The following is a 14857-nucleotide window of genomic DNA, read 5'->3' on the forward strand; positions in this document are numbered from 1 at the left end:
GGGACTTGTTCCTAGGACAATTACGATATAAATGCCCATATTCATAGAAAATTTTGCATCTGAATGGTAAGGTCGCATAGTCCAGTTGTTGGATCCAAGATAATGATCCCATGCAAATTTCCATAGAATCTGACAATGGATTATTTAAATCAACTTCTACACAAATAAAGGCAAAGGAAATTACCTTATGATCCTGCATTTGTGTAGCTGAACCCACAGGTTTTCCAAGAAGCTATGAGATTGAGTGTAGAATATCTTCTCTCCAAAATTCCAAAGGCAACCTTGGTAAGTGGATCCACACCAAAACTCTTGAGAGAATTTCCTTAGCCAAGTTTAAGCTCATATTCAAGGGCTTGATGAAAAGCCCCACCTAGTTAAAAAAAATACAGGCCCCCCTCAAATGCCTTATTCCTATCTGACATGCTTGAAAAGATGACCATGAAGTAATTATGGGCTGCTAACAGAATCTCCATATCTCCTTCTGGGTTCCACATCTGGTGAGCCCAAGATTCCAGTACAAGCAAGGAAAGGCGAAGACCCAAAAACTTACAAATAAGGGCATGATTGCTCTAATATTTAACATCTTCTGACACTTGTTCAGGTTGTATAACCAAAATTGGCTGGTCCTCAGCTCTCTGCAAACATCCATTCACTTTCTTTAGTCAAAACCCCCCATTTGGAGAAGAGACACCATCCCCCAATTGTGGATTACCATTCAGATTCTTGGTATTAGCATGCAATGAAGCCGAAGACTCCCCCATCACCACATCACCAATGTGAAGCTAGGAGGAAGGCAAGCCTTGATCCTTCATTCAAAATCAAAATAGGGTTCAGCTAAGTGAGGATGGAATAGGGCAAAAGCCCCACCAATCTCAACCCACCGCAGCCCCAACCAATGATAGGACACAGCAGAATTTGATACACAAAGAGCTCTCCCACAGTCTAGACACCCTGGCCACCCAATCTACTAGCACTGGCCAAGGTGGAGATATTAGACCAGAGACGTCACCCCTCATACAGCCAAAACATAGACTAGTTGTTGCAGTAGCTAGGGCACAATGGCCCTAGTAGAATCAAGAAATCATGTGCACACCATCATAATTATATAATTACTATTATTAATATAATATAATTAACATTATTGGAAGGGCATGTCCCTATGAAATACAGTCTATATATAATGAATATCAACTTTTGAGAAGGAAACAGATGGTTTATTATGAAAATCTATAGGAGTAAAAAGCGAATGGGAGAATAAAACATCAAATTTTTATGCAGTTAAGGGTTTTAACCCTAATGTCCTAAAAGGGGACATTACAAGTGGTATCAGAGCATGATCTTGCCATCTTGTGGCGAAAATTTCAAAACAAAATGTTAAAAAAAAACAAAAAGGCATTGATAGATAAATCTGCATTGAGACAAAAATAATGACATTATATATAAACTGCAATACAACACTCAAAATCCAACTCAATAAATAAATCATTTATCAATACAAAATAGACATCAACCACTTATGAATAAGGATTTGATCTTAATGTAGGCTGCCAAATGATCCACTATTGACCATACATGCTTTTACGCAAGCCATTATACTTTTCCACTGCAGATAAATATTGGTGATCAAACATACAGATAAAGACTACATGGCCATTCATACCTATCCAATAAATAGGTAAAATTACACCCACTCAGCCAAGGCTAGAGAACATTATCACCAAGGAAGGGAAAGATGGAAAATCAGTTCATTTACAATGGAGATCAAAGGGGAATAAGGAAAAGAGTACATTTGAATGCAAGGCAGGCGCGACCAGGGCCCTTATTGCTTTTGATTGTTCTATCAACGTCAGTCATCCATCAGCAGCTGTATAATGCACATGGGTGGCTAATTCATTCGTATTACATAAATCATAGCACGACTTTGAAAGCAGATGAATTTTCAAGTGCATCGAACTACATGAAAGTGATTCCATCATTCACCCTAAATCAACGCGACATGACCAAATGTTTAAGAGTGATATTAGGAAGATACAAAATAAATAAACAAGGAGCATTGAAATTAAAACATGCCACTGCTATGATAAATGGGGATCCTACTTCACAGGTAAGATTTCATCTCTAGCGATCTTGTTTTTGGGAAAATTATAAAACCAATCCACTCCTTATTTCAACACAAACAGATCCGCAAGTACACACCTTGTATTTTCTAGGTTCTGAAGATCCGTCTTTACTGCTAGCGCAATCATCTAGTGTTTGATGAATATTATTGAAAGAGTGTGAAGTCATGATTCTCGAATTCCATGTAAAGGAAAAGGAAAAGTAATGGACAAAAGAGATCAGACCCAGGAAGTAATAAAGTAATAAAGAAGATTAGACCTTGTCATTTAATCACCGCAACCATCAAAGGATTTGGTAGAAGAAAATATGATTGGGTTATCAATAATATTATGAGTTTGAATGAATGGTATTAGTTATCAATCTGAGACAAATAGATATAGAGGAAGATAGTTGGATAGCCCAAGAGAGTGCGAAAGGACTAACCAAGATATGAATTGTTAACAATATTGATATTGGAACACATAAAAGAAAAATGTATATATATGAAAAACCATCATCAACGTCAGAGCCAATATTTCAATGATCATTGAGATTGTGATAGAGAACGATATTAGGCTGAGGTTGATTGAACATAAAGGAGAAAGATTTAAGATATTTAGAGTACATAATATATATCAAATTGTATACTTCAAATGATATATCAAAATAGGGTCGTGGATCAAAGGATGGAACCATATAAGAAGATAAATGTATGAAATAAATGTTTTAAAATACATATATATCCTACGTGCCATCGGAAAGCATACAAAGTTCATGTCAACACATATATTCAAATGATAGAGGAAGTCAAGTGATACTTGTTAATAAAGAAGTATCACATAAAAGAAGGATTATAACTTCATCAAAGTGGGGTGAGCTCCCACTTGACAAATATGATGAAGTAAATCTATTCATGTTAGTATCAGAGACATGAATAGTCAACTATTTGGTTGGTACATTAGAGATAGATTTACACATTGGTATCAGAGAATCACATAGCTAGCGATGAAAATAAAATATTTAAGTCGAATATTAAGCCATTGGGTTGGTGCCTTGAGAACCACATATAGTGGGACCCATCATTTACCAAGCAAGGGTTAAAAGAGGCAAATTTGAAAGAGTTTCAATATAGCACATGAAAGATGAAAGATAAAAATAAGGATTATACAAGAAGAAGACTTTAAGTAGACATGAAAATTACTTCATACTCATAAATTGCCACTTCAACCATAAAGGTAACAAGGTAAATTGTATCTTTTCTTCATATATTATGAAATAATTGTTACTGTCTTTGTTATTATTGACACATTTGAATATTTTGATGAATATTGAATAATATATTTACTATCAATAATTCTAACCAAATAAGGAAATGACATTGATTTTTAAGTTGATAATAATCAAAGAACATTGTTAAATAAAATAAAATAATCTAAGATCATCATCTCCAAGTTGAGATAAGGCCTGCAGTGGAATGGACTGGGTGACATCACTCGAGGTACCAGATAAAGCTTATGGGTACCGGGTAAGGCCTACAATGATAGGATATCCTAGGGTACATCATACAAAGGCACCTTCTTGGAAATAATGATTGGAGAGAGGTAACAATAATGAGGGCAAATGGTGAGGCCCACTAGTTGGGTAATAGCGCACCCTATTATAGTTTCTCCTCTCGTACACAAAAATTGATGAGTTAATAAACATATACTTTGATTGGCAAGTCAGTAAATTGAGACTATAAACACCTTGTCAGGAGATTGATTTATATATAATGTGTACTAATGATTTTTTGGTTGCAGGTTCACAACTAAAGAAGTGCATAACGTGTGTATTGTGTGTTTGCATCATGTTTGCTCCATGTCTTCATTTGTTTGCATTGTGTTTGCTCAGTGTCTTCATCTGTCTACATCATGTATGCTTTGTGTTTTCATTCATCTATATTTCATAAATGTATATTTTGTATCTATGAAGTAGTTTGTGTGTGAATGATTTTGCTTGAGGGCAAGCAAATTCGAGAGGAGAGGACTGTGATATCCCCATTTCAGTGTATAAATTAACTACTAATAAGTATTATACATAAAGAATACAATATCAGTAATCGATAATTTATATTATAGTAATACTAAGCTACAAATATCAGTTGTTATATATATATATATTATTATATATTATTATATATTTAATTAGATATTTATGTCATAGATAATTAATATATATCTATATGAAAAATAGCATATTATATATCTTTTATATATTAAAATAATATTTAATTAAAATAATTCATATGTAATATATATAATCATATACTATTATAATGTAATCATATATAATTAATATTAATATATTATTAATATAATGATATTAATTAATATAATCAAAGCTTATTAATAAATAAATATGTAACTAATATAATTAATATAATTATATAATTACTATTATTAATATAATATAATTAACATTATTGGAAGGGCATGTCCCTATGAAATAAAATCTATATATAATGAATATCAACTTTTGAGAAGGCATCAGATGGTTTATTATGAAAACCTATAGGAGTAAAAAGCGAATGGGAGAATAAAATATCAATTTTTTATGCAGTCAAGGGTTTTAAACCTAATGTCCTAAAAGGGGACATTATAGTTTGCAAGCTAAAGGCATCCAAAAAGATGTCCTTAATCTCTTGTAATGCTTGCCTTTGTTTATACTTTTTTTTTAGTATTTCTTGAGTTTTCTTTCTCTCCAAAGCTTCTTGCATTATACTTATTTTTTCTAATGTCATGGTTTCATAGTCATATTTAGGTATCACTATCTCTTCATCCAAAATTGCATCACCATAGTGAAATACCTTGGCAACCTTGGATGAGCTAGAGCATGGTGCTAAAATTTGTAGTGGTATTGCATCAGTGCTCAGCCTTTGAAGGACTTTTGTTGGAGAGTCAGATGCTTGTAGATTTACCAATGTCTGTATGGATTCTTGCTCCTTCTCCTTGGGTGTGTCCTTTTGTTCACTCTTGTCTTGATCAATTTTTAATATTTGATCTGCTCCTTGTTTTTGTGTATTAGGTACAAATATCTTTGTCTATCATGTTTGTGCTTCTAAAGTTTTCTCCTCTTAAGTAGTCTATGTTTGTTGTTCAACCATGACAACTTTTACAATAGTATCAACCTTTTTAGATGTATCATCTAATATTTGCACTAAAGGTTGACCATTATTAGCTAAAGGGATGAAAAAAGGTGCTTCTTGTGTATTCACCTTCTCCCTTTTTATATCAGCCACTACTTTTTGAAGTTCATCCACACTGACCAACACTGGGTTCTCACATAATCTAGCTTGTAGTGTGGTTTGGTCAAGGATCTTCTTTAGATCCTATGCAATTAATGGGTTGATATTATGAGGTTAACTATCAGGAAAATCTTTTACTTGTATACTTTCTATAGGTGTGTTTGTGTCATGTGGAGGGCTCATAGCTAGCATTTGTGTGTCTTGCACACTCTGTTCTTCTTGCAGCTCTTTAGTTGTTGCCATTTCATCTGACTTCTTTAGTGTCTCCTCCATAGTGTTGTTTTCCTTTCCTTTTTATATTTCTTCTTCCTTGTTCTCATCCTCCTCATTATATCAACCCTCAAAGAGATCTAATTATCTTGGCTTGATTGTAGTCAGGCCATATATTAATTTCCACATTTATGTGGATTTCTTGACAACATCCTCAATTTTGTTCTGCAGAATATTGAATGCCCTATACTTTGGTGCAAATCTGCTACCATATTTCTTATTAGTCCTGGCAATTTGTCCCTTTGACAATTCTAGCATCACTTGTGCTAATGTTGATACCCTTATTTATTTTTGCATGTTTAGGAAATAATGCCACTTATTCTCAACAAATCTATACAATTCCTCTAGCATTGTATTATCCAATTCAAGAGGAGTGTTCTTGAATTTTTCCATCATGGCATACACTAACTCTTCTATCATATTTTGGTGTTCTCTACCAAGTATTTCAAAGTTAATACCTTTCAATCCTATTAACTCTTCAGTATCTATAATATTATCACAAATATTTTCAAGATCAGATTTAGGTGTATGACTTACCACTCTAAATTGACTTGTGTCCTTAGACTTTGTCTTCTTATTATCTATCTTTGGTTGTGTTACATACTTTCTTCTTTGTTTCTTCTTTAGAAAAGTAGTCTATTTAGTAGCCTTATTTTTCTCTTTTTCTTGCTCCTTGGCTTTTTGAGTAGTTTCCCTTTTAGTGGCTCTTGTTGCTGGAGTTGTAGGCTTTGTTGCATTTGGTTAGGCAACCCTTTTTGCCTTTGCTTTAGCTATAGGTTGTGCCTTATCTTTCCTCTTCTTTGGTCTAGGCTTTTCTGGTGCTTCCTTGGCTTTTTCTTCCCCTACACCTTCTTCTTCTTGATCTTCACCAATACCTTCGGTTAAAGCAAGAGGTTCTTGACCTTGTACCTCTTCTTCCTCTTTATTATCTTCATCATCATTATCTCCTGCACCTTCTCCAAACTTAGCCTTTATTTTTCTCACCATTTTGTCCTTATTTTTCAAAGTTGAGGCTATTCCTTTTCAACCTTTAACTTCACAACATCATAATTACCAAAAAAATTAGCACTTTTGTCAATTTCTTCTACAAGGAGTGTAGTGATAGAAACTAAGGCTTCATCAATGTTAACTTCATATCCTAGAGGCCTTAGCCATCTAACTCTAGGTACAACAACCTAGATGAAAGTGTAGTCAATGTCTACAAGGAAAAAAATATCATTGTAGTGTTGCTCAACTAAGGAAACAAGAATCCTCAACCTCTATTTCATAGAATTCTAAAAGTCTTCAAAATAACTTGTCATTATTGATTCAAAATTTTCTCCCATTTGTTCATTATACTCATTAATTTGAATTTTAACTGACCTATTAGTCTTCCATCCTATCTTGCCAAAAGATAGAAACTCAATTTGTACATAGAAAAATATACATACTAGTATTGAACCAAATTTACATTGAGCACTCTTTGACTTCCTTATTGCTCCTAGGTTTTCCATTATCTACTGCAATTGGAGTTCTGCAAGATCATAGGTATTATCTTTCTTGACAATTTTATAGCCTACATCAACTGCCATATAGGGAGCACTATTTAGTCTTCTTTAATAATAGAATTTATGTGAAATTATCCTAATGGAAAAGTTGAGAAGTGGATTTGTAATAGTGTCAATAGTCATTCCATTCTTGTTCCACTTAGCCCCTATGTTTCTCTCAATTACCTCTTTAGAGTTGCTCCTCAATGTCTTAGATCGATCTAGGGTTAGGTATCTAGTAATCCTATGTACAATTATCTTCAAAATTTTGATAGGTCCACCCTCTAACCATAGACAACCATCAGGTATTCTTCTCAAAACTATTTTGATCAATTCAATTTTGAAAACTATTGGGAAATCTAGGGCACGAGTTAAGTCCTTTCTTTCTACAATCTTGAATTCCTCTTTTAATACACCATTTTTGCACAATTTGTGGTATACGTGTTTGATTTCCATGTCTTCAATGCCTTCTACCTTGCAATTATAAAATTTTGTTATATCGTGTACCATTATAACCTTAGATAGAATCATAGATAATGCTCCTACTAGTTTATTTTTATAGGAAACTTTTGGTACGACCTTGAAATCTAGTTGTTTAACCTTGTTGCTGACTAATTGAAGGTCAAACACCTCTTTCTCTTTCATAGTTCTTGAACTATACACCATTTTTACAATCTAGGGTTTTAACAAACATGAAACTATGTAGCTCTGCAGTTAAAGAATACATTAAAAATTGATGAACTGATGCTTGATCTTCACTATGATCCATGCAAATGCTTCAATCTGGCTTGTGAATTGCTTCTTTGCTCTACTTTCTCTTGCTCTAATTTTGTAATGATGAAAAAATGTGAAATTTGACCTTATACCTTTTCAAAATATAACATTTATTGCATGGTGCATGTACATCTATAAATACGGCTTCAATACAAAATCTATTTTACTCAACATTCATTGATTTTTATCATCACTCAACAACTACTACTAACTTGACTCCAACTAACTTTGGTTGAATGTTCAACACATACTAGTGTTTTGCTTGACAACTAAAGAGGACTTTTCTCACTTGGCAATAATGTGAAAACTTAAAGATTTGACCTTAGAATTTTCTTATTATCTTGCATCTTTCTTCATGCTAATATATCTTTTTTAGTACTAAATTATTTTGAAATTGATGTAAGATAAAACTTTTTAAATATTAGTCCCACATACCTCCTTCTAGCTTAATTTGATGAGGTGTGACCACTAGACCTATTAGGTGAAGTGATCCCTTCATTTGATGTGTTGCATCCATCTTTCTTCTTCCATGTTTTGTTCATCTCTCCTATGGTGTATTCAACATCTACCTTGCATTTTCCTTTGTTGAACTCTAAATTGAGTGCATTTGACCTTGTTGGGTAATGCTTTCTGATATGACCAATCTTCAAATAGCTAAAGCATGTAGCTTGAATCAACCATCTATTGTAGTTACCACTGAAGTTTGTTCTTATGCGATTCTCAGGGATATTTCCATACTCTCGATAATAATGATAGCTATGTCTTGTATTGTAATTCTAGTTATAGGAGGTTTCATAGCTTCTTACCTTTATTGGCTTGCTTGATGACCATGTAGACTTGGATTTGCATTCAAAGGCTCTATGTCCAAACTTCTGACAATTGTAGCAGTGTCCTTCAAATTTTTGTGCATTCATGGTTTTGGTTCTGCATTCATGTGCCTGATGACCTTGTTTTTTGCACTTGTGACAATGAATCATGTTCTTTGGCTTAGCATTCTAACTGGCATTCTTACTCCTACACATATTAGTTGTATGTCCTTTCTTACCATAATGATGACAAGTAGGTTTAGATTTCTTAACTTTATTGTTCATTTCCTCAACAACTTTGGATGATTCTCCTTCTTCAATGCTTATTTAGCCCAATCCTGATGTATCTTTACTAGATCTAGAGGATTTTAGTAGTTGCTCAAAGTGCTTGATGGCTTCATTTGGCTTCTTGAAACTTTTAGCAAATTCCTTTTCTCTTTTCAGGTCATTTTATAGTTTTTTATTCTACAACCTCAATGTAGTTATCTCAATGTCCTTGACATTCAACTCATGATGAACATTTATCATTTGGCTCAGGGTATCCAATTGCATGTTTGAGATTTGGATAGCTCTGCTAACTTTTCTTCGAATCTATTTGCCAAAATTCTTTTGTCTTCTTCAATCATGGCTTTGTCTTCTATAGATTTTTTCTTTTGTTCAGTCACCTCACATAGCAGTATAGCTTGTGATTCTTGTTCCAACTTGAGATTTCTAATTTATTTAGCTTGTGCTCTATTCTTTTCCATCAGATCTACAATTGCTGCATCAAATTCACTATGTAGTGCCTGCCCCTAAGTCGCATTCCTGATATCATTGCCAAACTCTTTTAGGCCAATTTATGTTTGATGATTAGTATTATTATTTTAGAGATTATCAGATGTTGTTTTACACTCAGTTTATTATATGATGAGATTACTTGGTACTCTATATTTCATGCATGTATGATGATTATTCAATGTTTTCTGTTATCGATGATGATTAGTTAGATGGTTTATTTTTCCATGTGCTTCTTATAGATACTTACCCGATACTGCATGTGTATGGTGTGCGTGTTTGTTTTATTTATGTATGGTGTTTCTGATGTGGTTAAGGAAGGGAGTCGTAGTCACCTACTAGTCGGGATCTACACGATGCACCACTTCTTACCATTGTCTGTTTAGCTTAGAATATTGTGTTTGTACATGCGTGAATTTTATGCAGGTTGCAGGTACCGGATATCGACTTCCCTGAATTGTCAGGATGAGCGTACCCTATCGCATTGTCTCAATGGTAAGAGAGGGGAGATAAACTCTTAAGTCTAAATCCTAAACCCTTTAGCCAATTGTCCTAATTGATAATTAGGACAAGTATCTGAGTTAAGTACCCTCCGAATGCATCAAATGATGTAATTTCATGATTATAACCCTTTTTGTTTTGATTTAGTATGTGTTTTTCTATGTGGGATTTTCATATGTTGCTTTATGAGTCCTTGATGTGTTTTCTATTAATTAAGTCTAATTAAAAAGATTAATTAATGATTTAATTTAATGGAAAATTAATATGATATCTTTAATATTTAATTAATTGAGAAATTAATTAAATAAAATAATTAAATTTGGAAATTAAAGTTCAAAGATAAATTTAGAACAGGATAATATTTATTTAATTTAATAATAATATATTTGGAGTTCATTTTTAAATAAATGATAAATATTATTGTTATTTAAATTAATTAAATATGTTATCAATTAAGTTCTAAAATAAATTTAAAAAGTTGAAAGATATAAAATTATTAAGAATTCTAGATCGCATGATCTAAGCATGAGTTTAAATATGAGAAATAAATTAAAAGATTAAATAATAGAAATTAATAATATTATTTTAATTTCTTAAAAATGCACATGAGATTAAAATAATAAATTAATTTAAAATAGAAGTCAAGTAGAATATTAAATAAAGTTATTTAATAAATCAACTTAATGTGCATGAAAGATGAATGCAAAATAAAAGAAAAGATAATAAAGGTTAATTTGGAGTTAACTCAGTTGTGCAAAGAGTCTTCTCGGGTGAACGCACAATTAGTGCCCCAATTTGAGGAGAAAATTGCTTATCACAACATTGGGGGTTCATTCTTGGGGGAGACGAATTGGGACACGTTTTTGGATGGGAATTTTTGGGAGACTACTTTTGGAAGCAAATTTTTAGAAGGCTGATACCAAGAAAGTTTTCCAGAGGAAGGATATTGAGGGAAGCAAATTCTTTTACAGTTCTTGGAGATTGCATAATAGTATCAGGATCAGGTAGGGTGTGTTTTTGATTATCGATTTATTACGCAATTATCCTTTCCTGTCTTCTTCGTGTCCGGGGTTTGTAAACTTGAATTCTCTGTGAGGAATGTTTAAACATTACGATATTAGAATTTATCAAATGCTTGTCTATAAACTTCTGTATATAAAATTTTAAATGGGAAGGGTTGAATCTAAGACTGAAATTCTAAATTAGAAGTTCAGATGGTTGGCTTATATTATCTATATCAATATAAGGAAGAAAACAAGTTTTCAATATATTTATATATATTAAAAAGGAATTATTATATATATATATATATATATATATATATAATAGATTGTATATCAATAAAATTTATTATAATGATTATATTTTTTTTGAGATAAAAATATATATATATATATATATGTAAATCTTAATTAACAAATCCTTTTTTTTATATATACAAACTCTGATTTAAATAAAATAGTTATATATATATATATATATATATATATATATATATATATATATATATATATATATATATATATATATATATATATATATATATATATATATATATATATATATATATATATATATATATATATATATATATATATATATATATATATATATATATATATATAAATAATAATAAACAAAGTATTGGGGAGGGGCGGCTTAACCACCCCCCTGCCCCCTTACGTACATGCAGCAGGCGACTGCTGTACGCAGTCGTACCTGCTGACGCAGGACGACTGCGACAGCAGTCCTGCCCTGCGCAAACGGCAGGCAGCGATTTTAAATCGCTAATACTTTTTTTTAATAAAATAGTTCAATTGCCATTCGAAATTCGAGTTGTGTTATATGGAAAAAAAATTTTAATATTATAAATTATAATTAATTTTATTAAATTTTAATTAAATTAAATTTATGATATTATTTAATATTAACTTCATTATTAAATTTCAATAATATTTTATAATTTTTTATATTAATAATAATTGTAATATATATTTAAATAAAACATTGATTAATATTAATTAAATATGATTTAATATTTAATTAAGAATAGAAGTTATTATTATCGAGTATTTAATTATTGATTTTAATAAAATTGTAATTATTTTATTCAAATCATTAATGGATATTATTTGATAAAATTGTATAATTAGACTATTGACTTAATGAAAGTTATTAATGTGGGTTTAAATAAAGATGATTTTTAATAAAGTCGTAATTGTTTTATTTAAAATCATTAAGGATCATTTTTATAACTTAATAAATAAAAGATTATCCTTAGAATATTTATAGGGTAATTGTACAATCATGTAAATATAGAAATGGGTTAATTGTAAGGGCTAATTGTGAAAACTTAACTACTTGAATTCGACGTTAAACTGAAACATAAATCTTACCTTAACTCAATGATATACTTTCAAATCCAATCTCTGAGACTTTGATGTTGTCTTTGTGCTTTGAGTGTTTTGGGGTTGTTCTAGTATTGACCAGTTTAGGTTGTTACCAGAGGCTCAGGGTTGTGAATGTGATGTCATGATGATTTGGTCTCGATCTTTCTTAACCCGACCATGGTAATGTGATGAAGTGCTCTATGACATGATTGTGTTTACTATTTGTTATTGCTTTCCAGTTTCCTTGTGTGAAGCTGAGATGTATGTATTTGAGATACCTGACTTAACCATTTTCGAGTCTCGATCAGTTATATTGATAACCATTTTTGAGTCTTGATCAGTTATACTTGGATTGCTTTTCGGTCGCTTGAGAGGACTGAAGTGTTTGTTATGCTATTGATGATGTCATGTTTTGACTTGACCATTTTGGAGTCTTCGATCAGTATTGTAATTTACTATTGGGATACTTTCTGGTTGCTCATTGGAGAACCATTGGATTTTGTGATTTATCATTGATGCCTTCAGTTGCTAATAGAGAACTGTCGTGGTCATATGATTATTATTTGGTGCTTATCTGTTGCTCATGAAGAACTGATGTAATTTTGTGGCTTATCTTTTATGATGTTTTTCAGTTGCTTGTATAGGACTGAGGTGGTTTTATTATGATTCTTTGATTTATGATTTCATAAGCCTAGGGTAGGTTATCTATGTGTAGTGTCGGGAAGTGGCTTGCAATGGGGATCGGGGCCCTAAGAGGCTGCCTGGAGTAACCCATTGTAAGTTGATTTAATAAGTGAAAACATTTACACTAAATGGGAGAAAATGAACCTAACAAGATAATTGTATGTTCTCTCCCATGCCTTGAGTGCTAGTACAGACTAAGATGGGGTAGAGAGAACGCTTGGTTACGACCTTGCATTCCATAGTATGCCTCGTCGGTACGAGAGGATACTAGTGGCCGCAGGGATCAGTAGGGACCTGAGATTCCTAAGGGATTGCTCGGGTAACTTCTACGTGACTTTTGCGATGACACTTTCCCGCTTGCATATTAGGTTTCCTACGTGTCTTGTGGTACCTCTGGGTTTAGATGTCGATCTTTTTAGGAACCCTTGAGTTAGCATACTTTTAGGATTTTCCAGACTTAGAGAGTACTTGTGTTTTGTGTTTTGATACCTTGTTTGGGACTTGAGACTATCTCCTCAGCGCGGTTGGAGTGAACCATTTAGGTTCCACGCGGTCGGGTGGTAGTGCTTTTACTCTTACCATTGAGATCCGTTCCATGGTCACCGTGGCTGGAGTTTTCTTGGTTGGCATTTACCTTCACTATGTTCTTGGATTATTATGATGGATGGTTAGATTTTATGATAGATGTTTTATCATTATGGATGTATGGATGTATCATGTATGGTGAATAGTTTCATATATTTTTACTGTACTTTGTATCATGGATTTGAGGATGTTGTATCTTTATCTTTACATATGTATATTCTTTTAAGCCTTTCATAACCTGTAACTTGTACAGTGGATGATTGAGCATTCCGAATTAATTTGCCAAGAGGCATTCGGAACAAATGTATATTATGGACATGGGACTTTTTGTTTATTCTTTCATATGTATGTGATAGTTGTTAGACTTAGAATTAATTAAATTTAAACGTGACTCAAGGTCTTGGGATCTTTAAGAAATGTAACTTGCAATGTATGTTTGTCGATGATTACATGTTATTGCTTCCGCTACTATGTGTTTGATGTGTATGTTATACTTTCTTACTTTTAAAAAAAAAATGTTTAGCAAACTTAGTGAAACTTCAGGTTAATTCTTTTGGATCCCTTGGCGGGGCGTTACACACTAGATTTACCATCTACAAATAATTTTATGGTATCAATCTCTTTGTATTTTTTGTCATTTTCTACTATAGAAATCTCTTTCCTTCTCTTCAATGAACTCTTCAAAATATCTCTGGCTTCATTCAGTTGTTGTAGTATGAGATGTATCTCAATCTCCCAATTTTCAATGGTCTTGTCTTTCCCAACATGTAAACTTCCATTTCAAGATCTTTTCTCCAAGTTGTAAAGCTTCTTCTCCTAAGAACTCAACTCTAATACCAATTTTTGGAATTACATGGGAAACATATACTTTGAATGGGGGGGGGTGTGTGAATTAGAAGTATTAATCTTTAACCAATAAAAACTTTAACATAAAAATAATGAATGCATTAACATATTGAAATAACATATAAAATAAATACATTCACATAAACACTTGACACTAGATATGATTACCTAGAAACCCTCTAAATGAGAAGGTAAAACTGGAGCCCACAATTCTCCACTACCGCAACAATAAAGTATCACTTGTTAAGCTTATATAGTTTGACCATTTTCATGATCTGCCCTATGAAAGGCATGGCCTATTAAAACCTTATAAAGGATTGT

This window comes from Cupressus sempervirens, chromosome 2, assembly GCF_028749045.1.
Source record: "Cupressus sempervirens isolate cs-2001-9-10 chromosome 2, ASM2874904v1, whole genome shotgun sequence".
NCBI lineage: Eukaryota > Viridiplantae > Streptophyta > Pinopsida > Cupressales > Cupressaceae > Cupressus > Cupressus sempervirens.